General features: G+C 41.6%; 1 long non-coding RNA gene across 1 annotated transcript; it reads right to left on the bottom strand.

Annotated features, from left to right (window-relative positions):
* Positions 1-425: 425 nt before the first annotated feature.
* Positions 426-26,650, bottom strand: LOC106022205. The gene is made up of 6 exons (XR_001197229.3): positions 26,515-26,650; positions 25,715-25,890; positions 20,057-20,209; positions 11,438-11,477; positions 11,050-11,150; positions 426-1,366 (listed from the first exon to the last, which is right to left on the bottom strand). It is a non-coding gene; the product is annotated as an uncharacterized LOC106022205 (long non-coding RNA).
* Between the last annotated feature and the right edge of the window lie 1,263 nt (positions 26,651-27,913).

Raw genomic sequence — 27,913 nt, 5'->3', positions numbered from 1 at the left:
CATGGGATTCCACTCTAAGGAATGGACTCCAACAAGCTAGCTCATGTACCAGGTTTATATTGTGGTCCTACTTCCAGGACCCCTCAACTAGTCCAAGCTTCACATACAGAGGGCCTAGTTCAGTCTCCTGGAATCTACACAGTTGTAGGTGTAATGTCCATGAGTTTCCACATGCTTGGTTCAGCTTTCTCTGTAGATATCTCCATCATGGTCTTGACCTCCCTTGCTCATATATTGAATCCACAAGGAGTACCCCCCAGATAAGACTCCTAGCAACAGTGGAGAGGATGCCTGAACTGGCCTACCTCTGTAATCAGATTGATGAATACCCCAACTATCATCATAGAGTCTTCATCTAGTAATTGATGAGGCCAGAATCAGAGATCCACAACCAAGAACCAGGCTGATCTCTGAGAATCCAGGCAAAGAGAGGGAGGAACAAAGAAATAACTTTGTGGCTGGAGGCCACCACAACATGAAGAATTGTTTTAAAGGGTCGCAGCATTAAGACGGTTCAAAACCACTGCTCTGGGGTCTATGTAGGAGAAAATGTTTGGTAGTAATGTGTTCTTAAGCCCTTCAGGGATTGAGAAAAATCATGGACTTCTTTCCCTCCTCTCTTCTCTTGGCCTATGGCTGGATTTCTCTCATTTGAATATCATGGTATAAGCATCTTGATAAGAATGGAGATGTTTTACAAGAGTCACTTGTGCACACCCCCCCAACCCCCGCTGTGGCTGTGAGGGTATTAAAACAATGTTCCCTAAGGACTTGGATTTTACCTGGAAATCTCATGCTGGGAGAAGGAAAAGTCTGAAGGCTGCTGCCAACTTGAGGTGAAATCTATCTTTCAAGAGGAGATTTCATGCATTTCTTTTTTTTTTCAAGAGAGATGGACAGCAAAGACAGACCTTCCAATCAAGCTGACAAATGCGTAGCCCAGGCTGGCCTCAAACTCGTGATCCTCCTGCTTGTGCCTCCTTCAGCAAATCCTATCGTGTGTGCCACCACAACCAGCCATGCATTTCTTACAATTTCTCACACTGTCTTGCAACAGAGAATGGAGCACAGGCAATGATGATGGATCATACCACATCTTGACCAGGGCTGCTTAGCTATGCATTATTCCTGCTTAGCTAAACCTCTCCTTAGGATCACAAAGGGAGTGGTGGGACTCACTAAACCACCTCCTCCTCCTAGTGTAGAAGCATTGAAGGAAACTCCTTCTGCTGCTTTTCACCAGTTTTTATTAGCCGACAGAAGACTTATTGGTGGTCCAGTCTAGCTCGTGATGGCTCCTGAGGCTTCAGGCTGTGGCAATTTCAGTAGCAATGGCTCAGGTGTAATACCATCGGCAGGCAGAAGACTGGGAAGAATTAAACACATGATTATGAATAGTCCTCACTGCTCCAGTAGGTAAAGATGCTGCAGTCTCCTGTTTAACCATTGCTCAGTCACGCAAAACTTCCCCTTATAGACATTTTCCTCTTTTATGTCGTTCCACACTCCAGGTTTTACTATAATTTGAAAACAGATAACATAAGTCCTAAAGAAATGGTTATTTTACAATCTTTTATTGTTGACTATCTGGGGAACTATCCATACCTGGACCGGTGGTAGAGTTGCATGGTGGGTTACTTTAATCTTATTTACCTGTTTTTCTGAGAATTTCACACATGTGTGTGATATATTTTGATCATATCCACCCCGCCCCTTCATCTGGCTTTGCCCATATTCACCTTCCCAACTCCCTGCTCAATTTCATATCCTCATCATTTTTTTTCTGTTTATTTTGTAATCCATTGTATCCAGCAGGTGCTGCCAATGTATACATGGGTCTAATCCATCCACTGAAGCATGGGCAACCTTCAGGTAACATCCCTGAAGAAAGTTGAATCTTCATCCTCCAGATACCATCAATTGTCAAGTCCTTTCACGTAGGGATGAGGCCTAGGAATCCCCTTCTCCATCCATGTTGGTATGCTAATTGTCCTAATCTTCTACCTGGCTTGTTGAGTCATTCACAGCTGCTTTGACAAATTCATGAACATAATGGCCCAGCCATGTCCAGGAAACACTGTTTTATTCCAGTCCTTCCCAGCCTCTAGCTCTTACAGTCTTTCTGCTCTCTCTTTCTGTTTCCTGAGCCTTGGAGGAGGGGTGATATATACATGTCCACTGAGAGCAGACCACTCTACAGTCACCTATCCTACACTTCGATCGGTTGTGAGTCTCTGTGCTAACTAACCACTGTCCACTGCAATAATACACTTTTCCAATGAGGCGTGAGGATTGCATTGATCTATGGGTATATGGATAAGCATTCAGGTTAGAAGACAGCTGACACCATGCCAGCTCTGTGAAATAGCAGAAATAGCAGGAGTGGATTCTTCCCCTAGTAGTAGGTTCTTCCCTGTCTCTTGTCATGAGTGATTGATCAGGTTTCCTAGATCAGGTGTGCATTTCTGCTGATGCTGCAGGGCTTAAATCCAATCTAAAGGGTTTGTTTTTGAAGGATATTCACTCTGAGAAAAAAAAAGACAAGAAGGTCCCTCTGGATTGCGTTCATCCTGGGTAGAGCAATGATATTTTGCAATAAGGAACACCCTCCCATTCATGCATCCTAAATGAAACCCAAGCTCAAGCCAGGCTGCCCATCCCATCCAGGGCCATCCCTGTTGCCAGTGGAGAGAGGCTTTGATGGAACTGTTCATTTGAAGGCTCCTGGCTCGGGTTTCACAAGAGCAGCTGCTGTTGTTTGGACATCTGAAACCTTTGAGCATTGTCCGTGAGATTATCCATCAGGCTTACACGGGAAGCTCTATGTTCTTATTCAGGAGATAAAAGAGCATTGGGAGGGAAAAGCTAGAAAGAACAAGACCGAGAACAAGGCAGACATCCGGGGTCTTGGAGGGCAGAAAGAGGAACATGTTTTAATGTGAAAAGGGAAGGAACCCTCTCAAATGAGTGTGCATTCAGACAAATATTTATTGCAGGAGTGTCTGCGATAATACCTGGCTCAAATGAGGGTCAGGAGCCCGAGAGAGAGAGAGAGAGAGAGAGAGAGAGAGAGAGAGAGAGAGAGAGAGAGAGAGAGAGAGAGAGAGAGAGAGAGTTGTGTGAAAGAGAGGCGTTTCCCTCCTGCCAGAGCTGGAAAGGTGAGCTAGAACACAGAAACTACTATTGAATATTAATGGTGTTAACCAGGGGGGTGAAAGGCATGGGTGCCTATGAGTGCATACATGAATATGAATGCTCGCACATGCCTTCCAGTGCTCGCACACACACACACACACACACACACACACACACACACACACAGCTCAAATACAGAGAGCTTATAGGTTAAAAAATAGACATGCAAATAATGCTTTTAACTCTCAACCAAAACTAAGAAAAAGAAATTCTATTCTTATTTTATGTGTATGGGTGTTTTGCCTGTATGTATGTATGGTACCTGCATAGGCCTGCAAAGGGTATCAGAGACCGTGGAACTGGAGTTACAAACAGTTGTGAGTCAACATGTGTGTGCTGGGAGTTGAACACTTGCCTTCTGGAAGAGCAGCCAGTGCTCTTAACTACAGAGCCATCTCTCCAGCCCAAACTTCTAAACTTTTTCTAGTAACAACTAATTTGTTCAAGTGCATGAGAGTGATATGAAATGTCTAATCAAGTTATAAGTATAAATTAATACATAGCATATAATTCTCTAGTCCTTTATGTATTTTTCCTGGAGTTGTGGGGAGACGAGCTGTGACAGAAAGCCCCAGAGAAACAACTTCCTGTTGCTGCATATTAAAAATAGTGAAGTAAATTGCATGTTCTTTTAGTGTCCCAAAACACAGGACAACCAATTGACCGGCAGCTTATGATCTGAGAGCATTAAGGCTTCAATTCTGTGGCATTACATTTTAAATTAAGGGATTTTTTATCTAAAAGAGATGCGAATAATTTCTGTCAAGTGGAAAACTTAATTGCAGAGTCTAGGTTACTAGTCTTAGGACTATCCTCGAAAAATACATTTTAAAGTGGCTTGCCAAGGCAAAAACTTATTTCTGATTAAAGGTGCGTGCCACTCACAGATGCAGAGGAGCAAGCCTCTTGTCCTACCCAGACATCTTATTTTATTCTTCAAAATATTTCAATTGAAATACACTTACATAACTTTATCCCTACTTTCTTCCCTCCAATCCCTTCCATAGCCCTACTCTCAAGTTGATAGCCCTTTTTCTTTGATCAATATTGTTATATATACACACACATATATATACATGCACACACGCAAATGTATATATGTATATGTATAACTATATACATACAACCTTCTGAGTCTAGCTTTATGATTATGATACAAAACGGGACTCATTCCAGGGAGGGGCTCATTTTCCTTCCCCTAGCGGTCATTAGGTTCCTGTATTTCTTTTTCCATGTTACTTTATCTATAGATATTGCCATTGTTCTGGCCTTGTTTACCTGGCCATTTCTAGGAGGGCCTGATCCACAAAAGATTTCCTGGTATTCTAGCTCTTATAATCTTTCCACCCTGTTATTCCTAGAAATTATTTTATGTAGTATGTAGTGGCATCTTGTTTCACCATGCACTTTTGGTAGAGGGCGTGGCTTCAGGTGTGCAGACGTGACCCCTTTAACGGAAGAGGAGGGGTTGACTGGCTCTCTTGGGCGGTAGTAGAACTCCAGAAGGGCAGAGACTGCGCCTTTCAGGAGCAGGAAGACCGCGGCCGTTATTCACTATCAATTGTGTGAGCACTTCTCTAATAAATACCTGTTCATCATTTATCCTGCGTCTTGTGGACTCATTTAAATCTCACCTTCAAAAGTACGAGTGATTAAGGATCGCATTCCATCCCAAATAGCAAGACTCTGAGAAAAAAAAGAATGTTTTCTTATGGATGAAGGAGTTTATGCCCCTTTTCTCTGTGAATAGAAAGCTCAGGAAAAACAATTCCGACCCAACGAATTGGGTGATGGATCAACAAGGTGCAAAACATGTTTCTGCATTGATCTCCTCCGCCTGCAGTTTTCATTTTCAAAGCGTTGTTTTTTTTGTGACTGTAATATGAGTGTTCATTCTGAAGTTTGAAGTTTATAATCCAGTAGAGTGACCCGCAAAGCTGAAGGGGTAGAGGATGAATACAGTTTAACTAAATGAGACTCCTTTTAAAGGGCTTCCCGGAATTTCCTCTTAGCATCTCTTAGTAACACCTTCTGAGGGACAGAGTTGTGACACACAACCCCGTAGTTTCAGGGCAGAACTGGAAGCACCTAGTTCTCTTGAATTAAACCAGATTCTCTTAAGGATGAAAAGAGGAAAGTGTAGGGTAGGGATGTAGACATATCCACCATACCTTTTATCATTTCTATTTTGATAATTTTCTTTGAGCCCTGATTTATTTCTCAACATTTATAAACAATCAACAAAGAGATAAATATTCATATGACATTATTTGAAGTCAGATGGTGCTAGACATCGGGACAAATAAAGTGGAGGATGGAGAACAGCCTAAACTATCAGGTATATTAGACATGCTGGAATTGAAGCCTAATCATGCGGTTTACTGACTGTAACACCTCTTACAAATTTGTCTTAGTGTTATCACCAAAACAAAGATAAAAGAATGTCATTTGCTAAGGTGAGTTCTTTAGAAAACAGATACCATGACAGTCACATGTTAATATGCTTATAAGTTCCAGTGTCCAGAAGGCAGGCCTGAGATGAAATGAAAATAAGAATTTTCAATGCCGTTGTAAGTAATGTTATAATGCATTTTGGAATACTGAGACAAGTTCTGTTCTATTAGTTTTACATGTAATAAAATTATAGGATAACTTTACTTCTGAATGTTCCTACTGACAAAAAGAAAAGAAAAAAATAAGAAAAGAAAAAAATAAGAAAAGAAAACTGCCTCTCTATTAGTTCCTACTACTTAAAAAAATATTCCTGTTCATTTGACCTTGAAGGTTTCATCTTCACATAATATTAACAGATAAAGATGAGGTGTTCTCTATTTAAAAGACTCATATAGCTTCCAGAAAAATGTCTAAGACTCACTATCTTTAAATAAAATTCGTGTTTCTTTTAAAGCTATTATATATACAATTCCTTTTATTTTTTTGATAGTTAACTCACTCTCAGGACCCTCAGGACAAAGAGGCCACCAATTCCTTTACACTAATAAAAGAAACAAAACTATGTGGTCGCAATAGTCACTTTTCCATTGTTATAGTAATAAAACACCATGACAAAAGCAACCAAAGAAGAAAGAGTTTCTCTTAGCTTATGGCTTCAGAGAAATAAGAATCCATGATGGAAAAGTGGAGGCATGGCCACAGACATTAGACTTTGCATGCAGTGGCTGGAACGGCAAGCTGAGAGCTCACATCCTACAGCAAGCATGAAGCAGAGAGCTACTGGAAATGGTGCACATCATTAAACTCTCAAAGGCTGCCTCTGGGAACATTCTACCACCACTAAGGCTATACCTCCTGAGCCTCCCCGAAGACAGCTACCAACTGGGGACCAAGCGTTCACTCATATGAGTCTATGAGACATTCCCACTCAAACTACCACAATGGTTTATGATAAAAGTCGGTGTATCATAAACCAAGGACAGTGCATGGATTGTTAGGTTTTCGCAACTATCTCTAGCATAAATTTATCTGCTGGCTCCTAAATTCTGCTGTCTTTCTTTGGTCAGTGTTCACCCCCAGTGTTTCACACAATTTTGTAATTAAAGCTGTCAGATATATACACTGGATACCCAGCACATTCAACTCTTTTTTCCTTGTGCTGATAAAACAGAATTTCTACTGGTAGGAGAATGAAAACAGATCTGCATTTTTACTCCACACCAAAGTGCACCAAAAATCCTAATTTAAAATCAGAAATGTTAAAACTGCTATAGGAAAACATGGGGAATGTGCATAAGGATATAAATATTGGCAACACTTTTTGGATGGGACCCCAATAACACAAGAAATGGCCCAAAGAATTAACAAATGAAATTAAAGTTTCTGTATAGCACGGGGAGCAATCAACAGAACAAACATATCTTGCACAATAAGTGAATCAATGATAGCTATACTTCAGAAAGTGGTTTAATATCTAGGCTATATAAAGAACTGCAAAAATAAATGTACAAAGTATCTAACTAACAAATGGGCTAATGAAATAAATGCATAGTTTATTTTAAACAAACAAATCAGAATATGACAAAACAAATAGAGAAAAGACCAAAGAAAAAGCATCACACACACACACACACACACACACACACACACACAGAAATCCTATTAAGATACAAAATTGGAAGCCATAATACATCAGTAAAAAGACTTGTAAAGTTAAAAGAAACTTCAGATGATTTTCAAATAAGAAGCACAAATAGCCAATAAGTACTTTTAGAAGGATTCACCACACTTAGACATCAGAGAAATTCAAATTAAAACTACTTTGTATTTCATTTCACTCCAGTCTGAATGGGTATCATCAAGAAAAGAGATACTAATGCATTTTGGCAAAGATATGGCAATGAAGAACCATTATTCACTGCTAGTGGGAGTGTAATCTAGTATAGTCATTATGGGAATTGGAATGGAGTTTTCTCAAAAAATTAAAAATAGAATTATTTGTTTATAATACTTCTGAGATGAATCCAAGGACTCTAAGCCCTACTACAGAGATGCCTACACATCCATGCTCATGGCTGTATTGTTCACAGTAGCATGGAAATAGAACTGTCTCAATGGCCACCAATGAGTCAATGAATGGATGATAACAATGTAGTGTCGACAAACAATGGGAGTTTACTCTAGTTGTAACGAAAAATGGCATTGTGAAATTTTCAAATAAATGAATGGAATTAGAAAGAATTAAATTAAGGGAGATGAACAAAACTCAGAAAGAAAACAGTTGCTTATTCCCCGTCATACCCAGAGCCTATTTTTTATTTAAATTACAATCTTATTTTATATACCAATCCCAGTTCCTTCTCCCTCCCATCCTCCCACTCCCCCCACGCCCCCATCCCACCCCTTTCATCCACTCCTCAGAGACGGTAAGACCTCCTATATGGAATCATCAAAGTCTATCACATCATTTGGGTCAGGACTGAGGCCCTCCCCCTGTATCTAGGCTGAGAGAGTATCCCTCCATAGAGAATGGACTCCAGAAAGTCAGTTGTTATACTAGGTATAAATACTGGTTCCTCTGCCATTGCCCCATAGATTGGCCAGGTCTCCTAACTGACACCCACATTCGGGGACCTGGTTTGGTCCTATGCAGGTTCCCCAGCTGTCAGACTGGAGTCAGGGAGCTCCCACTTGCTCAGGTCAGCTGTTTCTGTGGGTTTCCCCAACATGGTCTTGACCCTTTGGCCCAGACCTGCTTTATAACATTTATAGACATATGTAAATATGAGAAAAGATCAACTAGAGGGGAAGTCGAGTCACTTAGGTGGGAATGGATGACTAGTGACATGAACGAGGGAGGCAGCTGTGGGTGGAAGGGTACGAGGTAAGGTCATTGGGATGGAATGGAAGCAGTGGGGCAGAGAATCTACAAAACAACCTTTGCTTGAAAAAGAACTCAGCCAAATGCTGTGTATGCTAAGTAAACTTTTTTTTACATTTAAAAACAGCATAGAGCCGGGCGGTGGTGGCGCACGCCTTTAATCCCAGCACTCAGGAGGCAGAGGCAGGCGGATCTCTGTGTGTTCGAGGCCGGGCTGGACCCACAGCCTCCAAAACAATACAGAGAAACCCTGTCTCGTAAAAACCAAAATAAATAAATAAATAAAATAAAATAAAAATAGCATAGGTCTGATTAGTGTATAAATGCATCATCAGTCATAACTTGTCATAATCCTGTGGCTTCCCATGAGAAACTTCTGAAGTCATTTAAAAATTTGCGTTATCATCATTATTAGGGAATGAGCAGGGTGGTCTGAGAAGAGCGGGTGGAGCCAGTTGTCTGAAAGAGGAATCACATATGCTCCCCACTCCCTGAGGAGGCTGAAAGAGAGTGTCAGCAAATTAGCTCTCATTCTCTTTGCTGCAACAGGTGATAGTGTCTTGTTGAAACAGTTGCTGAGAACAAATACTCAGTAAGAACACAGCAGAGCCACACGGAGTATAACGGAGCCAAACAAAGCTCAAGGGATGTTTTATTTCCTCACAAAGCAAGATGCTAACACTAAAGTTCATTTGTCTTTTAATGTGCTGGCACCATTAAGGTGTCTCCTCTTCACCTGTGGCTACTTGTTTTGAGGGCGTTGGCTTTAGTTAAGACCACCTAAAGGACCCAAGATAGTTGACAGTGAGGGTAACATTCATGTACTTCCATGTGTTGTCCTAGAGAAATGGCTTGAGCCTGCTGGTCAGACATTTGAAGCTGATGAAAAAGTGATGGGTGATGTGGAGTTATTGGTCTCCATCAGCAAGATTGTGAGGACCGCAACAGATAGGGAGCATTGAAAGCCCAAATGTATGTGTCCTGGGTGCATGCATCTCTCTCTCTCTCTCTCTCTCTCTCTCTCTCTCTCTCTCTCTCTCTCTCTCTCTCTCTCTCTCTCTCTGTGTGTGTGTGTGTGTGTGTGTGTGTGTGGTCTACTGTGAACTTGTTCCACTCACTTTCCTGTATATCCAGAACTTAGAATGTATAGCTTGACTTTTGAAACATGTACTTTTCCAGCTTGACATTAGCACAGCCATGAGAAAAAGCATGAAGCTCTAAACACTCAGCAGTTAATGCTGTGTGGCCCACAATGTATGACATCATATTCAAGTCCATGATCATGAATGTGATGTAATAATAGTTTAAGAGATTTTTATAATGCTGAAGTGGTCAGTGGAAAGGTACCCTTGTTTATATTCAAATATTAGTACCTACCCTGGATTATGGGGAGTGCTGAAATATCAGTGTTTCGGGCACAATTTAAAGAGTTACATTTCCCTTTCATCTTTATCTCCACGTTGATCACCCGTTTTATGAATAAGAACATTTTGAGCTATGCCTTCCTTATTCAGATCCTCCTATACTTTAACAAGTTACACACCTGGGTAATTATTAATAGGACTTAAACAAGTGTGTATTTTCTTTTGAAAAACCACAATCTTATCACAAAACATGTTCTTAGGAAAAAACACCTTTCCGTGTAATTCAGATGATGACCGTTGTTCACAGTTACTATGTGAGTGATTTTTGTTCCAATCTCTTTTTAATAATGAATCATTTATTTGGTACACAGTTATGAATGGAAATTTTTGTTTAAGAACTGGAAGGAGACAGTAGTGATTTATGTTAATGTGTAAGAAGAAAGTAGAAGCAGGAAGAAATGAAAACCAGAATCAAAATGTTCCAATCAAAGGTTCAGATTCTTCCATCAAACTATTCCTAAACAGTTCCTGAATTTAGTCTCTGTCACTTTTATTTTCAGAAGGGAGTCAATTTCAGTTGTATCATGATTTGTTCAGAATTTCTCATCTGACTTTCCTAAGATTTAGTAAGCATTAGTTACACCATCCTTGAACATCAATATGGTTAAAGCTACGGATGAGGTATTGAACTCTTCCACTATGTTCTCGTTACACCCTAGGGATTTTGTGGGTTTAAAACAGTCTTCTTTACACCCTTATACACACTTGTGTTGCTAATTTTGTGTGGTATTTTGTCTTCAAAAAACATGGTCCAAATCTTAAGAGTCTTGTCTTGACCCGAGTCCTGATAGTCTCATAAAAATTAGATTGCCTTGTTTCTGCTATGCTTTCAGTATAAATCTTTGAAGCTGTGAAAGAAGTATGTTTTGTTTGCATTTCCATTCCATGATTTCTAGTTGTGTGACCCTAGGCTGATGATCAGTAAAAAGAGGGTGATGTTGTCTCTTAGCACATAGTAGCATTTCAAGAAGCTTGAATATGATGACAAGTGTGTAGCACTTCCCATTGGTAGGAAGCAACTGATAAAATACTCATCACAGACAAATCAGACATCGGAATGAATTCCTCCATAGTTCTAGGAGAAACTGCACTTACCATGGAGAAGATGTAGGCACTTGGAGGGGACACCAAGGAGCAGTAAAGTCTCTTAGAGATTCTGCAAGGTGGGGACCTCAGCATGTTGTTTCGTGTTTAACCTGGAAACAAGAAGGGACAGAGAGACGGGAGTCTGAACGAAAGAAGATGGAGGGAAGCCAAAGCCTTTCCCATTGCTTTCCAAAGACCTGTGGACAACCACCAGGCTCATCACAACTGCACTTGAACTTCCAGAACCCAAACATCTGTTGACTAATGAATATTACCAGGAAGCCATCTAATTGCTATGTAACAACTGTGTGAGAAGAAAAAACTTCTAACAATTGTCTGACAAATGAACCTCTGAATTGTGGTGGCAGCTTGTGTACTCTGTATGATCAAGTTTTACCGTCTTTTGGTCTCCAGTCTCCCCTTCAGTTTGATCCACCCTGAAAAACAAAAAAATCAAACACTTGAAGTTGATGAAAGGCTGGTGGGTTGATGTGGAGCTATAAGTAGCTACTAACAAGTTTGTAAGGGCTTTAAATTAAGCTGATATTATTTGGTCCTGGAATTTGACTCTATTTATGTTTCCTCTTGTTGTAAACTTTTGTACTATCTACTTCTGTGATTGGCCTAGGAGTGGACCTAACACATGTGAATCCTTGGTTTCACAGTTCAGAGAGCATAGGAGATAATACTAAATATAGGAAATGATGATGACGAAAGTAAGACAGTACAATAACTTAGTTATCTCCCTTCATAAGAACGAGGCATGTGCACACATGAATTACCAGGAAACTGAAGTTATCCTCTCTAAGTTTCAATACTGTCATGATTTATTCCACCCCTTCTTACATAACACCATTTTTACATACTTTTGAAGTAATTTTGAACATAGTGTTTACCTTTGTTTGAAAACTGGAACATCAAAACTTTGCTGACAATGTCCTTTTAAATCTTTCTCTCATTCTCCCTCCCTCCCTCGCCCCCTCCCTTCCTACCTCCTCCTTCCCTTCTTCCCTCTGTCCTTCCCTCCCTCCCTCCCATCCCCTTCCATCTCTGACACAATCTCATTGCATAGTCCAGATTGACTGGGACCTAACTTGCTATGCGTGCCAGGTTGGCCTGGAATCCAGGTTCATACTGTCCCCATCCCCTGAGTGCTGGGATTACAGGAATGCACCACTGTGCCTGGCCCCTATTTCTCTGCATCTTTTCCTTCTCACTATGACTGTAACAAAATGCCAGGTAGTTGTTAGTAAGGGTGCCGTTTCTTTTAGCTTTGCCTGAGTTTCTGCCTTTTCTCATATATTGAATGTGTGTACTGGTGCAGTGAAAGGGACTTGTGAAAGATCAGTGTCATCTCCAAGTGAGAAACATTATAAAGGCACTTTGCAAAGAGGTGGAGACAGCAGAAGTCGGTGTAAGAGCTGGAGCCAGTCTCTGGGACAAATCAGATGGGGGCAGATCTTAGAGACTGAGAAAATATGGAGAATGGTCAGAGCCAAAGCCCAAGAGACAACAGGAGTAAGTACCAGAAAGGAAAAGAAATAAGCCTATGACAGCTTGGTAATCTAGCTACTCTTCAGATTACCACCATGTGATTTCTGTGCCATCAATAAGCCCTTTCCTGTATGTGCTGAGGTCTTCTTCTCTCTACCCTCCACTGTCTCCTCTGACTGCCATTGGTATGGGTTGGAGAGGTGGTACACTGACTGCCTAGTTGAAGGTGACAGGGGAATGAGCTCAGAACAGTCATTTCTCTGGGTAACTGATTGATGCTGAATCTCTCTCCCTAAAGGACAGTCATTTGCTGGACCACCTCTCAAGGGCATGGCTCTAGTAGTTATTAATTCCCCTAATTATTCAGGACTTTAGTCTTACAGTTGATCCCTGCATAAACTTTATGAATGGTATTTGTATACCCCCCCCAGTTGTTAGCTTAGCTGGTCTAGGCACTATGGTTTATTTTCTCTTTAGGTAATGGAATATAAGTTTGAGGGATTTTGATGTAATATGCCCATATTCATGCATCTAGTATCAGGCAGTTCTGGAACCATCTAGGTTTGTTTGTTCAAAGCCCAAGTCATATGCAAAGCACCACAATGTGTCAAAATTCACATAGGAATTAAGAATAGTCATTTTAACTGAGAGGAGGTAACATTGTGGGATCGTACTGTTGGATACAAAATTTAAATGGCTTGTTCCGTCTGAAATTTGCTGAATTTTAATTGCTCCTGATGTGGTAGTGGAAGCTTTATGGCCATATAGGACAATGAAATATCATTTTCAGGGAGATCAATAGTACTAGAGATCATCGTGCTGAGTGAATTAACACAGATCAGAAAGACACGTATGTTTTCTCTCCTATGTGGGGTCTGAGAAAATAAGATGACACGAAAGTGGAAGAAGGATTATTAGAGAAGAGAAAACAGATCAACAGGAGAGCAGATATGATCAGAGGATATCATACAGGTGCATGAAAACGTCACTATGAAAATCACTATCCTGTATAATCAATTCTAATAAAATGAGATGATTGGGTGATTAGAAGGGGTCAGTGCCTTTTTGCTGGGGGTATGTTCTTCTCTGCTGGGTCTGTATTAATTATTATATGAGTAGACTATTGTAAAAGGAAGCTGTTCTTTGTGATTTTCTTTTTTTAGTGTTGGTCCAATTACCCTTTAGTTTTCCTATGCAAAACTACCAGATTTTGGACTGTTCTATCTTTGGAAAATGAAACAACGTACTTCTAGCTTCTTTATAGGTCATTGGGTCTGGAGTGTTCTCTTGAAAACAAAACTGAATGGGGATGGAAAAGGACCACATTTTATACTGCCACTTGACCACTAAGATTTGGAGCCTATAGGATCATGAAACGTTAAGGCCCTTATCTGTATTGGTTTTCACATTGTGGTTATTGGATGCCTAGCACGTCCACTTAGAAGCTTCTGGGATTTCCACTGGACCAAATTGGATAGTAGGAGGATTTGGGATATCCTCATTGGCTTCATCAAGAACCAGTACAGCTTAGTTACTTTTATTGTTTTTCTCTAGATCCAATGGACAGGAATCGTAAAAGCCAAGGTCTTCAGGTTTCTCTTGTGCTTTAGAAGTTTTGTCATTTGGAAATACACGCAAGAGAAATGGTTTATGAAATAAAGGTTAATTACAGTGTGTGGCTTCAGAGGCTTTGGTCCCCGTTGTCTGGCCATTGTTTCTGCAGAGTGGTGAGGCAGAAAATGATAGTGGCACGCCGGGCAAAAGGCCTGTGATGCTCACACGTGAGCAGGGAGGCAGAGAGCAGCAGGGAAGGAAGGCACGCCTTCCAAGCCCACTTGTGAGAGCTAATTGTCACTGTACACTGTGAATCCCCCAGGAGACGATGTTGCCTGTGTCTGTTAGGTGTCTCCAGAGAAGTTTAAATGAAGAGCAAAGACTAATGGGAATTGGAAAACAGGAAGGAAGGATATGGTCTGAACTGAATCAAAAGGGCAAAGAAGAGTATGAGTTGGGTACCAGCATTCATCTCTTTCTGTTTCCTGAATGTAGATGCACTGTGGCTACTCATTGTGGTTCTGTTTTCACATCTAGAGACACTTTTTACTACCATAGTCCACAAGAAACTCTTTCCTTCAGTCTCTCTCTCTGTCTCTCTTTTTCTCTCTCTCCCTCCTTCCCTCTCTTTCGCTCTTTCTTTGGCAATTTGCCAAACCCACAGAAATTTAGCTGAGTACACCTAGCTCTGTCTTACCTCCTAAAGTTTCGACAATCTCCCAAAACAGGACTACCAGCTAGGGACCAAGCCTGTCAGACAGAATCCTATAGAAAATAGTACAGATCCAAAGTATAATACATTAGTTTCCACATTAAAATGAGGCTATAAGTCCACAGAATTATTGAGGCTATTAATGAAATATCACATATGAAAACTCTGTTTTTTAGTTAAGTTCTACTTCTCTAATATTTTCATTCTTTGTGCATGCAGTCAGGGAGAAAAAGAATCTGCTTTAGGGTCTAAAACTTGTAATTTGATCCCTGATTTAGTTGCATTTGGCTAACAACCAATAGTTTTCTACATGTGGCTTTGTTCTGAAAAACTGTAGCAACTGGAGGGTGGAGGAGACAGATGTAAGCTTACCCTAAATCTTGGCATGACAAGCATGTGCTTTGTGTAGGAAGATGTAGTGGTGACCACTCTGCTTCATATTAACACAGATAATAAAATGACTAATCCATGAACAGTACTCTTGTACCCACTCATAAGCAGTCAAGCAGCTGGTTCTAATGCCTTTCAATCCCTCCCATGGCACTCTGTTCTTTTCTTAGAGCCGGCTAAGTACATTTTAAGTTGGAAAATATGCTTGAGTAGTGTCTGTAGCAGTAATGTTTGAGAACAACTGATCTAGGTGAAGTAACTCTATATAGATATATATACTCTATATGTGAGTACACAAATACTCATAGAACACAAGCGTACTAATTCATTCTATAATGTAATGTTAGTTGCTAAGGAATCAGACATAACAAGCCAATGACTCTCAAGTTTGGTTGCCTAATACAAGCACAAAGAGCATTTTCAAAGGATCAATATCAAATGGCTACCCAGATCATTTAAATCAGTAATTCTGGAATTGGGACTCCAAGTTTCAAGTTAAAAATGGTTATAGGTTAGATATTTGTTTATGAGATGTCTTTGAGACCCACTGGCTTTTTTTTTTATGAGACAGGGTTTCTCAGTATTGTTTTCGAGGCTGTCGGTCCAGCCCAGCTTCAAACTCACAGCGATCTGCCTGCCTCTGCCTCCCAAGTGCTGGGATTAAAGGCGTGCACCACCACCGCCCGCCTCCACACACTGGCTTTTTAAGAAGAAAAATTTACAACTTTGTGTAAGGTGTTTTCTGCTGCTCGTATGATAGGATACATGTGAGGGGACTTTCTCACTCAGTAAACAATTAGAAAATTCTGTGACAGATATGAGGTGACAATCTCTGGACACTAAACAGTAGGCAGTGCAGGAGTCTGATCTCCCAATTAAGGGAAACCAGGAAGATGAACCTCAAGTTCTGAAGGACAGTGCAGGATTGAGGAGTTTTGAACCAGAGCACAAAGCACAGGGGACAGGCTGGCATTTTAGGGTGAGATGTTTGTAATCTAGAGGTAGAGAGAGCACTAGAAGAGAGGAAGCAGCTGGACAAAGACCTCTGAAAATTGCATAAAGACTGCCTTGAGTGTTGAAGCTAAGCCAGAAGGAACAAAGAAAAACAATTTGAAGAGTACACAAAGGGTAGGAAGATCTGGGAGTTCTGGTCAACCACAATGAAGAGATCTTGTTGAAGCTCTGAGGCGTTCAATGTAGACATTAGGCAGTCAGATCCCACAAGAAAAACAAACTAGCTCTGGGATCAAGGACTTGCTCAACCTTCCCTAACAAAGCTTGCAAGAACAAGTTTGAAAAAGCTCAATTTTATTTACAAGTGATTTCAGGGTTTACCACAATCTTGAACAAAGTCTTAAAGAAAGAAAGGCATATTTAAACCTCAGTACCCAACAGAATTCCCAGGATCAAGTAAAAATAAAACAAAACAGAAAATAAAGAAAAACAACAACAAACAAAGCAACCATATCAAACAAACAAACAAACAAGGCCAGTGGAGTAATAGAAATTTCAACATAAGCCAAGTGACAAAATTGTCATTAGAAACAGTCCCCAGTTGGCAAACAGGGATCTTGAACAGATTATAAATACTTTGAAGATTTGAAGAATAAAAGGTTAATGAGAGGGTGAATGATTTAAAAATAGAATGGTATATGAAAGACAAATCTTCAGTGAAGGAGATTGACAACTGATTAACATAAAGATGGAAAATGAGTATTAAACCATTGCAATTGAAATAATATAATGGAACAAAAGAGGAGAGAGACAGGATTGAGCATGGATTTAGAGCCCCAGGGATGACATAAGACACTAACTTGTGTGTAATTTGAGAGTTTTGATAAGTAGATTGAGAAAAGAAAGTAAAATTATGGAAAGAAATGATTTTGCAAGTTTGCTTAAAGCTACAAATCCACATATCCAAGATGTTGAACAGAACCCCAACCAATGTCACCCAACTAACAGACCAGCATGTGTGGAGAGTGCCACCCACTTAACAGGCTGAGAACAGAGTGTCCCCATCTTGCTTCCAAACACAGGCTCTGGGTATACATTGCTCAGGCATGGTGTTATTATCTTTTATTTTTAATTTGTTTATTCATCTATTTAGTTTACATCTCAGGAGCAGCCCCCTCCCTTCCTCCCTTCCATGCCCCCCCAATCCCCTCCTCCTCCATCTCCATTCAGTAAAGGAAAGTTTTCCCTAAGTATCAATAAAATGTGGCATATCGAGTTGCAGTAAAACTAAGCACTTCCCCATGTATTAAGGCTGCACAAGGTGACCAGTAGGAGGAAGAAGGTCCCAAAAGGCAATAAAAAAAGCAGGAGGCAGCCCCTGTTCCTGCTGTTAGGAGTCTCACAAGAGGACCAAGCTACATAGCTGTAACAGTATATGCAGGGTGCCTAGGGCCAGTACAATGCCGGCTCCCTGGTTGTCCATTCAGTCTCTATGAGCTCCTATGAGCCCAGGTTAGTTGATTGTGTGAGCCTTCCTGTGGTGTCCCTGACCCCTCCCTCTGGCTTCTATAGTCTTTTCTCCTCCTCCTCTGCAGGATTCCCCAACTCTGCCTAATGTTTGGCTGTGAGTCTTTGCATCTGCCTCCAACAGTTGCTAGACGGCACCTCTCTGATGACAACTGGGCCGTGCACCGATCTGGTCACAGGAGACAGGCAATTCAAGTGACTTATCTGCTATTTCTAGGAGTCTAAGCTGGGTTCTTCCCCAAAGACTTCTGAGAAATTCCCCCAGGCACGGTTAAAAGCACAACCTTTAAACTTTTGTCTCCCATTCCACAAAGTCCTTGTGTAGTCCAAGGTACTTCAGGATGGTCTGAAGAAGTCGCACTGGTTCATAGTGTTATCCAGTTATAGACTTCTAGCCTTGGGAGCCATAAGAGAACAAGTATCTTTGGTTTTAGGTCTGTGATCATTTGCTGCATCAGCTCTATTTAACTCATATATTACCTCTGTTTCCAAGTTCTCATTTGGGGCAGCAGAAGAGGTGGCAGAGTAACACAGACATCTTGACACAGAATCAGCCAGAAAAACTTTGAGACTATTCCAATGTTTGCCCAACTTCAAAAATGTAGGCATTGTCATCTAGGAGGAAGCCCAGAGGTCTGTACTTGTAGAACAGCCCTGTGTAGCTAGAAGGAGCAGCCAGGCTTACAATTGTTTCAATAGCACTGGCTGTCATTTCCCAAATCAAAGGCATGGAATGTGTGAATATAGGGGAAGAGGCTCCTTGGGAAGCCAGGAAAAATTCTAATCAGCCCAGGAGAAACTAAGGAAAGACTGAGTGGTCTGCAGAGACTGAAGAATTGCAAGGCAAACACTAGCATAGCATCAGGCTAAACGCCTTGTTTTCCTGGGCCTCATGAATTCATCATCACCTCTACAGGAAGAAACACTTCAGAAATGTGTGATTTGGGGAAATATTGTATCAAATGGCAGGCCAATTTGCTTCTGTGCTCTGGCAGAATAAAAATCAAAAAGATCAGCAGGAATTCAAAGGGTCCCCTTCCTACAAAATTCATTCCTGCATTCATGAAATGTTTATTGGGTAATTTCTTACAGGTCATTCAACATACAGTCACTCTGCGTGCTGCCTATCCGGCATCTTGCTAGAAGTTTGAAGTCAACCAGTAAGCCCAATCGAGTGTCATATTATCTTTCATAGAGTGTTAGGAAAGGAACACTCTGTAATGAGAAATAGATCAGGCGTGTGATAAGCAAATGGGTAGAGGTGGGATGATAGTATGCATGTTTGGACAGGGAACACCTCACTGAAAATAAATGTAAGCAAAGCCTCAAGTGGGGGAAAGCAAGGACCATGGGCATACGCTTAATAAGCTTCCAGTCACAGGCAGCATGCTTCAGAGTCATGGCCACATCTGTCAGTGAATCTAGATCACCACTCCCTCCCAGAACTCCATCATTTGATTAAAGAACCAATGCCCTAGTTCACACTCAGTTGGAAGTGGAAAACAGACTGCGTCTGTGAAGCTCCGGTGTTTTGAGAAAGAACAGGGTCTATCCACCAGACCCTTTATGCATTTTAGCAGTGGAGACAGCAAAGGGAGTCTTTTCCAAGCCAACACCCCCAAAGTAAAAATTAAGCCATTGTAGAACTTTACAATCCAAAGGGCACATTCCTCAGTGAGTAGCTCCAGGGAGGAATGGGACCAGGGCAGCAGAAGCCACCAAGCTCCTTTGCAAATTGTGATGTGATTTCCCTTTTATCATTTTTGGACCAGTCCCCTTTCCAATTAGGGACCACAGCTGCTAAGAATAAAGTGGTGTCTGTTCAGCTGGCAGAAGGCACAATGGCCCACTCACGCCATCAATGGCAGTCATTGTTCAGAAAATATTGCCATTGAGATTTTTAAATGCTAATGGAATTAATTTCTCTTTCAATGTTGATTGTCACCCAGCTTCTTCTTCTTTGGAAAAAAAAAAGAACATGGGAGGATGGGCTTTATTTTCATTGAATAAGACCAAAAACACTTTCAAAAAATACAGATTCAGAATTTTAAAACCACTAAGAACTTTTGGTATTATTTATTTACCCAACTCACTGCTAGAAGAGATCATAGACCCCAAAATGCTGACCATCTTATTTAGTAAACACTGTGATTTTCATGGTACAGTCAAAGTCAACCCCTTCCACTCCCACCCAGAACTGTTTCTAGGGGTCTGTACCAGCAGAAATATTTCTGTTTGAGGGATCTACAATTCTCCACTAGATTCCCTTTGCTATGAACAGATGTCAAATGAGTACCTCCCTGAGCTGTTGTTTTCTTAAGGGATCAAATAAAAGATTCATATATATATTTCTGATAGTTTTCCTCTGCTTGTAATCCACACTACCTTTTTAGACTCCAAGGAAGATCTTCTTTACACATTGGACAGTCCAGGACCAGCAAAGACCAGCATGTCCTTTGGCTTCTGTAGACTTCGTATCTCAAGATCAAAGATTTATGGGTTCATCTTCTTTGGGCTGCTCTCACGTAGTCCTATAAACTGGGTGACTTAAAAAAATTAGACATATATTTCTCATGGACAAAGAGAGAAAATTTCCATTTCCAAGGTTGAGAGTTAATTTTGACCTGGGTGAAGGCCCTCTTCACATCCAGCCCATTCACATTTCCTTATTTGATAGAAAGAAAGAGACTATTATTTTGAGAATACTAGTGGCACTGCACACATGACCTCATCTAAACCTAATTGCTCTCAAAGACTCCAGGCTCCATCTTCAAACACGAACAAATTGGGAAGGACTTCAGTGTGTGTGTGTGTGTGTGTGTGTGTGTTTGTGTGTGTGTGTACTATATGTATGTGTGTATAGCTGATCACACCCATATGTATGCATACAACAGCTAGAAGAGGACATTGGGTATCTCCTCTTCCTCTCTGCCTTATTCCATTGGCATGGGGTCTCTCACTGGGAGCAACATGGGCACAGAATTTTGGGAGTGTCTTTGCATTTGATGAAGGTCTTTCCTCTCACCTCAGGTGGGCTTAGATTGGGGCAAATAGGATACTGGAAAACGTAACAGCCCCCCAAAACTTTCCTGAGCCTTTGGATTCTTGTCTTCTGAACTCAAAGAATGGAATTTACAGACCACAGAGGGTGGGCTATATGGAGAAGTTTATAATAGATTCATAGGAGAGAAAGCAGAGTGTTTAGACCAGGAATAGGTCCCTGTGAACGAGGTTCCATTGAGCTAATACCAGGCTCTTTTTAAAGGAATTACATCAGAAACTGGGGTGAGGTATGAGGAAGAGGGAGATAAGCTGGCCAATCCAGTGGGCCCAACCATGAGGTGTCTCATTTCAGTCACGTTCTCACATACAGCTTTGAGGCAATAGATAAGAAAGCAGGAAACAAAACTCTCTTCTGGCACGGCTGGCCTCCAGCAAGGCATTCTGGGAATTGCTGCCTTGGGGTCCCTGACCCACCTGACCAGTTTGTGTCTTCAGCTCCCACCAACATAATGTAGTCCTTAACAGGCGGGATCCTTTGCTCGTTCTAGACCCCTCCGAGGTAGTCAAGATCAATCCCTCAGACATGGCAGTAACTGAGCCACAGGGAAGTGACCCTAGTGTGTGAGGCCAGGAGGAGAGGGTTTGGAATTCAAGCCATCTCTTCTCATTGTGAAAGTCACATATACGTGCATACGTGCGTACGTACATACACACATACATACACGAACTTAAGGGAGAACAGAGGTGAGGCAGGAGGAACTGCAAACCCTTGACAGAAACTAAGCACACTGGCTCACATGAGTCCATACACTTGCAACGATGTCCATCTTCTGTCCTCAGCAATAGAAATCGTCTCTGAAGGCCGGACACCTTATCTCCAGACACAAATCCCAGAGCCATCAAAAGCAATAATTGAAATTATATCACCAGGTCAATCGGCCTGGGAATTTGACAAGAGATATGTGGTCTCCACTATCATTTTTTCTAGGGCCAAGCAATTTCGGGGTGATAAACTCAGATACAAAAAGTTTACCTGAAACTCACAGGAAGAATTTCCAGGACTGACCCTATTTCAGGCTTAAACACTCTTCTTCCTGTTGTTTCAATCGCAAGTGAACATAAAAAATGAAAGAAAAGCCTGAAAACCCAACCAAAAAAAAAAAAAAACCCGAAAACCTTCCTAATTCGATAAATTCTCTATAACATCATCTATCCTGGCAGAAATTGTGGGAGCATAGGTTTCTGGAATTTATTCTCGTCTTCCCTTGAAGGTGACACTGGGGCCTTAAATGCAAACACAGACTGAAATTAACCTCATAGCTGGCTTTGACTCCAGTTACTGAGGTGTTTGCTTTAGCTCTTCTGACAAATTTACAGCCACACTCCCATTCCCAGGTAATAACCCCAATCCTACCTCACGGCGACCTTGAAATGTTAGTTTGATTACATCTTAGGCAGAAGAGGTGTGCTCTGAGAGATGAATCAACCCTCAGATGTGATTTTATGGGAACCGGCTTTCTCTGGGAGCCTCCAGTAAGACCATCAGGTTAGGAACGTACTAAATGAAAAGAGGAAAAATCTAACAATGGCTGAAGCCAGAGGCCAAGTCTAGAAAGTGATCAATAGTTGAACATCTTTTCAATTAACTGCCTGGAACCAAAGTTTAGCACCAGCCTCTCTCTAATGTGGAAGGGTTTTTTAAACATTTATTAAAAAATTCAGTGTTATGTTTTCATTGTGTTATTTTGTGTGCATATGTGTGGTGTGTGTATGTGTGTGTGTTGTGTGTGTGTTTGTGTGTCTGATCGAATCTTTGTTTGCATACAAAGGACAGAGGGGTCATTGTGTGTGTTTTATTATTCATTCTCTTATTCCCTTGAGACAGGACTCTCGATGAACCCAGAATTCACCATTTTGGCCAGGCTGGCCAACCACTGAAACCCTAAGATTCTCCTGTCTATGCTTTCCAACACTGAGGTTACAGAGGTGACCATACCTAGGATCCAAATGAATACTGGATATTCAAATTAAGCCTCTCATACTTGGACTCAATGAGTCATCTCCTTAAGCTCTCACAGTATTTGTCAAGGTTTCCTTTCTGTTGTTTTACATAGGTCATCTGCCAAAAAGCATGGGTGGGTTCCAATGGGCACCAACATTCTTGGGGCCCACACATAGGCCCCATGCACAGTGCAGAGTTACTTGTTTGTTTCTTTATTGCCAGACTGCAAAATATCAGTGTCTCTCTTCCTTTTAACTCACCTCAAGATCCTTCATTCCTCCTTCTGTTTAGCCATACCTTAATATGTAGCTGGAAAGGTAATATCCCATTTAGAAGCAAGATGACCAATACCTCACACAATGACATTATTTGCATTTATGTGTCAAAGTCTTCCCCCATTGTTCCATACTGCCTGGGAAGGATATCATAGACACGTCTAGCAGTGTGCTTTCCTAATCTCCTAGGTATTTCCAAATGCAATCAAGTTAAGAAAATTAACCATCACACACAATGAAAGCAAACATACCTAATGCCATGCTGTAGACGGAACAAAATGTATTATACTCAGCACAGCTTTTCCTTTCTTTTTTCTCCTCTTCTCCATCCTCTTTTCTCCCATAGTAGTCAATAACTAATAAACTCCTTCAATTAAGTCAAGTTGACAGCAGAATCACTCAGTGACTAGCAAATCTGTGCCCACACTCCTGTTCCAGTAATCCTAATATAATAATTCCAAAGCATTCTAAAAAAAAAAACCACCACCTTAGCTAACAGAGATCTTTTGTTGGCCTTATATCAAATGGGTCTTGAGTCCAATTAGACAGCTGTAGGTTACTCCAAAGATATAAGGGCCACTGTTGCACTGCTGTAGATACCCTGCCATTCCAGTCAATGTTTTGGTTTACAGGGTTTACAGCGAGATAGGAATACCAGTTGCTTCTCTCCCTTAGCAACTAGCATAGCAACACTGGATACTGTGACAGCCCATCCTCAGGGAAGGGGAATCCAGGCAGGTCAATTCCCTCTTGAACCCTCAAAGTCCTATGTCCAAAGTCTGTGATGACTTCAGCAGTAGTTTCTTAATTTGAAGTTCTGGGAAGAAACCAAGGACAATGGAAATATTCTACATTGTCCTAAGAGTCTCTTAGATTGCCCTGATCACCAACTCAAAGGGAGGTTACTCATGCCTGACACTGGGTCTCTTAAGGGGAACGATAGCTCTTGGGGGAAACATTACCATCTCATGAGGTATAACTTAATCTAAATTATTGATATATGCATGCACATACACATATATACTATATTAAGTAGACATAAAGTTATACACTTTCTGTGGCTTTTCCAATGGAGGAGAGAGGGATTCGGTGTTCTTTATCCCTCCTTTCTTGTTCTTCTGTCATCTTGCCATCCCTCCTCCCTCCCCAGATGAAGTGTTCCCCCATTTTTCCCATTTCTCTTCGAGTCCATTGTGGACCACGTAAGTCTCTTTCCGTCTACTGGTACTGGTACAGGAAGAGCAGTGATGTAAGGAAGCCAAGTGAGCTAAGTGAAAACCTGAACATAGCTGCACATAGAACAGCTCACTGGGGCCTTCAAAGAACCGGGGCAAGAAATGGTGCCTAGAGTCTAAAATTACAGTATCAAAGAGCCGAAAACAGGAAGCTTATTCGAGACACGTCTGGTCTACACATAGAGTCCAGACCAACCAGTGCTACAAAGCAAGACCCTGCTTCAACTAACAATGGTGAAAACGAGACAGGGGCTCCACTCTTCTTCTTCAGCAAGCCCATCATTCCCACAATGCAGCCTTTGTTTTTCCGCTTAAAGTGAAAATGCAGTCTTAACTCTGGTCCTTAAATACATGACCCCAAGCAAGCCTCTGACCTCTCCACTGAGGAACTAAAGATGCCTAGCCAGCTACTTTATTGCAAGATTTGAATGGGTCTCGTGTCTGAAGGTGACCAGAATTTTGTGATTAATGTTATTAGCAGAGGCCGGCTGTCTGCATACATGGATGAGAAAATGGAGCAGGAGAAAGGGGAAACCACATAGCTTAGGAAACATCAAACACGTATTTAGAAGTCAGGTACTGGTGTTGATATTTGGTTCCTCCCACAAGGGAGAAACACTGGCCTTCTGCAGAGTATGCAGAAGCAAAAGCTTCTTTTTTGCAGGATTTTAACAAGTGTTGGGTGAAAGAGAAAAGGGAGAGATGGAGGCAGAGAGGCAGAGACAAAGAGAGACAGAAAGAGAGAGGCCACTAAAAGAGAGCAACAGAAAAGAAGGATGGGAGGGAGGGAGGACAACGGAGAGGGAGAGAGGAGGGAAGCAGGAAGAGAGAGAGGACAGGAGGGAGGGAGGGAAGGAGGGAGGAAGGAAGGACGGAAAGGAAGGAGGGAGGGAAGGAGGGAGGGAGAGAGGACAGGAGGAAGGGAGGGAAGGAGGGAAGAAGGAAGGACAGGAAGGAAGGAGGGAGGGAAGGAGGGAGGGAGAGAGGACAGGAGGAAGGGAGGGAAGGAGGGAAGAAGGAAGGACAGGAAGGAAGGAGGGAGGGAGGAAAGAAGGGAGGGAGAGAGGACAGGAGGGACAGGGGAAAGGAGGAAGGGAGAGAGGACAGGAAGGAGGGAGGGAGGCAGAGAAGGAGGGAGGGAGGCAGGGAGGGAGACAGAGAGGGAGGCAGGGAGGGAGGGAGGAAGGTAGAAAGATAATGAACAGGGCAACTGTGGTTGATATCAGTCAAAGACACTTTGAAGATTTCAGCATTTATAAACAGTACGATGAGTGATTATTAGGCTAAATGAATAGAAAGATGTTGGAATTGCTAAATGCATGTGGTTGCAGAAACATTTCATCCCAGAAAGCATCTCTCTCAGACACAGAAAAAGAAATGGATATTTCTTGCAGAAAAGCGAAAGACTAGGTTATGAGAAAGGTGGCCTCTTACTGGTTTCCCAAGACAGTCTGTGGAGCACTCTTCTCAGACGCATCTTTAAAATCCTCAGGGGGAAAGTGTGCTTACATTTTTCATACTCACTCACCAGGACACACGCATCCGGTATCTGTTCAGTCTCATTATCCCCTGTGCTTTTGTTCATGTATTACTTTGCTTGCTTGATGTTAAGACAAGGCCTTACATTGTCCAGGCTGATGGTGATCTCACAATGCTTCCTCTGCATTCCTGCGGCAGGCTTTCTTTTGGGCTACCAACCAGCTCCTAAATTACGACATGGAGACAATGCTAATTGTGAATGCTCAGCCTTGTCTTACGCTTGTCCCACAAACTCTTATCACTTAATTCAAACCTGTTTCTCTTCATCTATGTTTTATATCAGAGCTTTTTAATCCTCTCTTTTTCCCTCATTCTTTCTTCCCTCCCAACTTGTACACCCTAAATTTCTCCTCCTACTTATTCATTCTGCCCGCCAACCAGTCCTGCCTATCCCTCTGCTGCCTAGCTATTGGCTGTTCATTTTTTTACTAGACCAATCAGGTACTTGAGTCAGGCAAAACAACACGTCTTTACATCACTCATAAATGCAGCAACCTTTACATAGTTAAAGGAATATTCCAAAACATAAGCAAATGTAACAAAATTTTTACATAGTTAAAGTAGTATTCCACAACATCCTGATGCTGGGGCTATAGGCTTAGCTCTCACACCTAGTTTGCCCCTTGAATTTTATCTAGTTTTTCTGTCCTTAATTAATTTCTGGGCATCTGAATAATGGACAACGTTTTTTTGATGTGCACCCCCCCAACACAGTTGTCTCATGATTTTCTCTTCTGATTCATCTCCCTCCTCTCTAACTGGCTACAAAGAGGCTGAGAAGAAGGGTACCTCTGTCTTCCTGGACTTGGGCCAGGTCTGGCATATTCTTGTCTTCCCATAGGATCCTAAACTGGCCTGTGCTGCGAGTTCCTCCAGTACCCAGTCAACTGACGTTTACAGAATGTGAAACAGGCTTGGAAACGCTGGAGGAAAGAGCAACAAATCAAGACTTGCTGTGAAGAAAGCAAATTATATTTTTTAAGAAAGAAAAGAAATAACAACAAACTTTCAAAGGGGAGTGGAGGGGAAGGGGAGGGGAGGAGAGGGGAGGGAGGCAGGCAGATCTCTGTGAGTTCAAGCCCAGCCTGGTTTATAGAGACATTCCAGGACAGCTAGAGCTACAAAGAAATAAGTGTGTCCTGAAAGAGAAAATAAAGAAAAAGAAAAATTAATATTGCAGCTTAATCCTGCTTCTGGACAAGCTAGAGATGAAGGAGTTCTCCTCTCCTAGTCTGTGGTTTCTGTTGGCCTCTGGCTTACTAGGTTATGGATAAAATAAACAATTATCTGGTAACCTTGGCAACATTTTTCTACTATTAAATTTTGAGCCTCAGAACACCTTTCTTTTGGAGAACCATGCCCTTGCTCCCTCTTGGTTCATATACAATGAAACCGCAGAATTTCATTTTCCCTACTCCTTAGAAATTCAAGTCCAGAGAGCTCTATATGTGACTTAAATAGATCAGTTGAGGGATAGTTATGATGCCAGTGGTTAATGAGTGTTGACCCTCAGGACCTCTGTTCACACTTGTTCTCTGTGGTTCTGAGCAGTATCGTTGTATGTGGTTTATGATAAGGAGTCTTAGTGACCATGTCAACTATCCTCCTAGACATGGCTTCCTGGGAATGAACAAAAACCGGGGAACGTAGGGCCAAGACAGAGAGATTAGGACATAGTAAGAGAGCTGCATTCACCCTACTGGATCTGACTTCTGGAAGTCACGAAGGAGCCCTGGCTTGCCTGTCATCTCATTAGCTCACCCTCTCACTCAGTTGATAATACTTGAGAATTGGGATGTATACGCTGGCCTCTTTGTGAGCTTTTGGGTTTTGTGAGTCCATTTCCTCCTTGTACCAAACCCATTGTATGTCTAAGACAGGCAACACACACACACACACACACACACACACACACACACACACACGAAACTCACAGAAACACAGATACACACACACACACACACACACACACACACACACACACACATGCTCAGAGTTTTCTCAGGATGAACATATCCATTCACTGTCTCATTGTTCCAGCACACTCTTCTTTCTTCCCTTCAAAGCAATGTTGTCCTTACTTTAACTAGCACTGTAAGTGCTTTTAAAGAGAGTTGTTTATTCCAGCTGTGTTCCTAGCAAAGTAAGGGTTTAACAAGGAATCTTAGAACTGTGTTTCTCACAGTAA

The sequence above is a fragment of the Mesocricetus auratus genome, unplaced genomic scaffold, assembly GCF_017639785.1.
Source record: "Mesocricetus auratus isolate SY011 unplaced genomic scaffold, BCM_Maur_2.0 Super-Scaffold_100023, whole genome shotgun sequence".
Lineage (NCBI taxonomy): Eukaryota > Metazoa > Chordata > Mammalia > Rodentia > Cricetidae > Mesocricetus > Mesocricetus auratus.
Note: the sequence above shows the minus strand (reverse complement) of the source record. Positions and strands in the feature narration are given on the sequence as shown.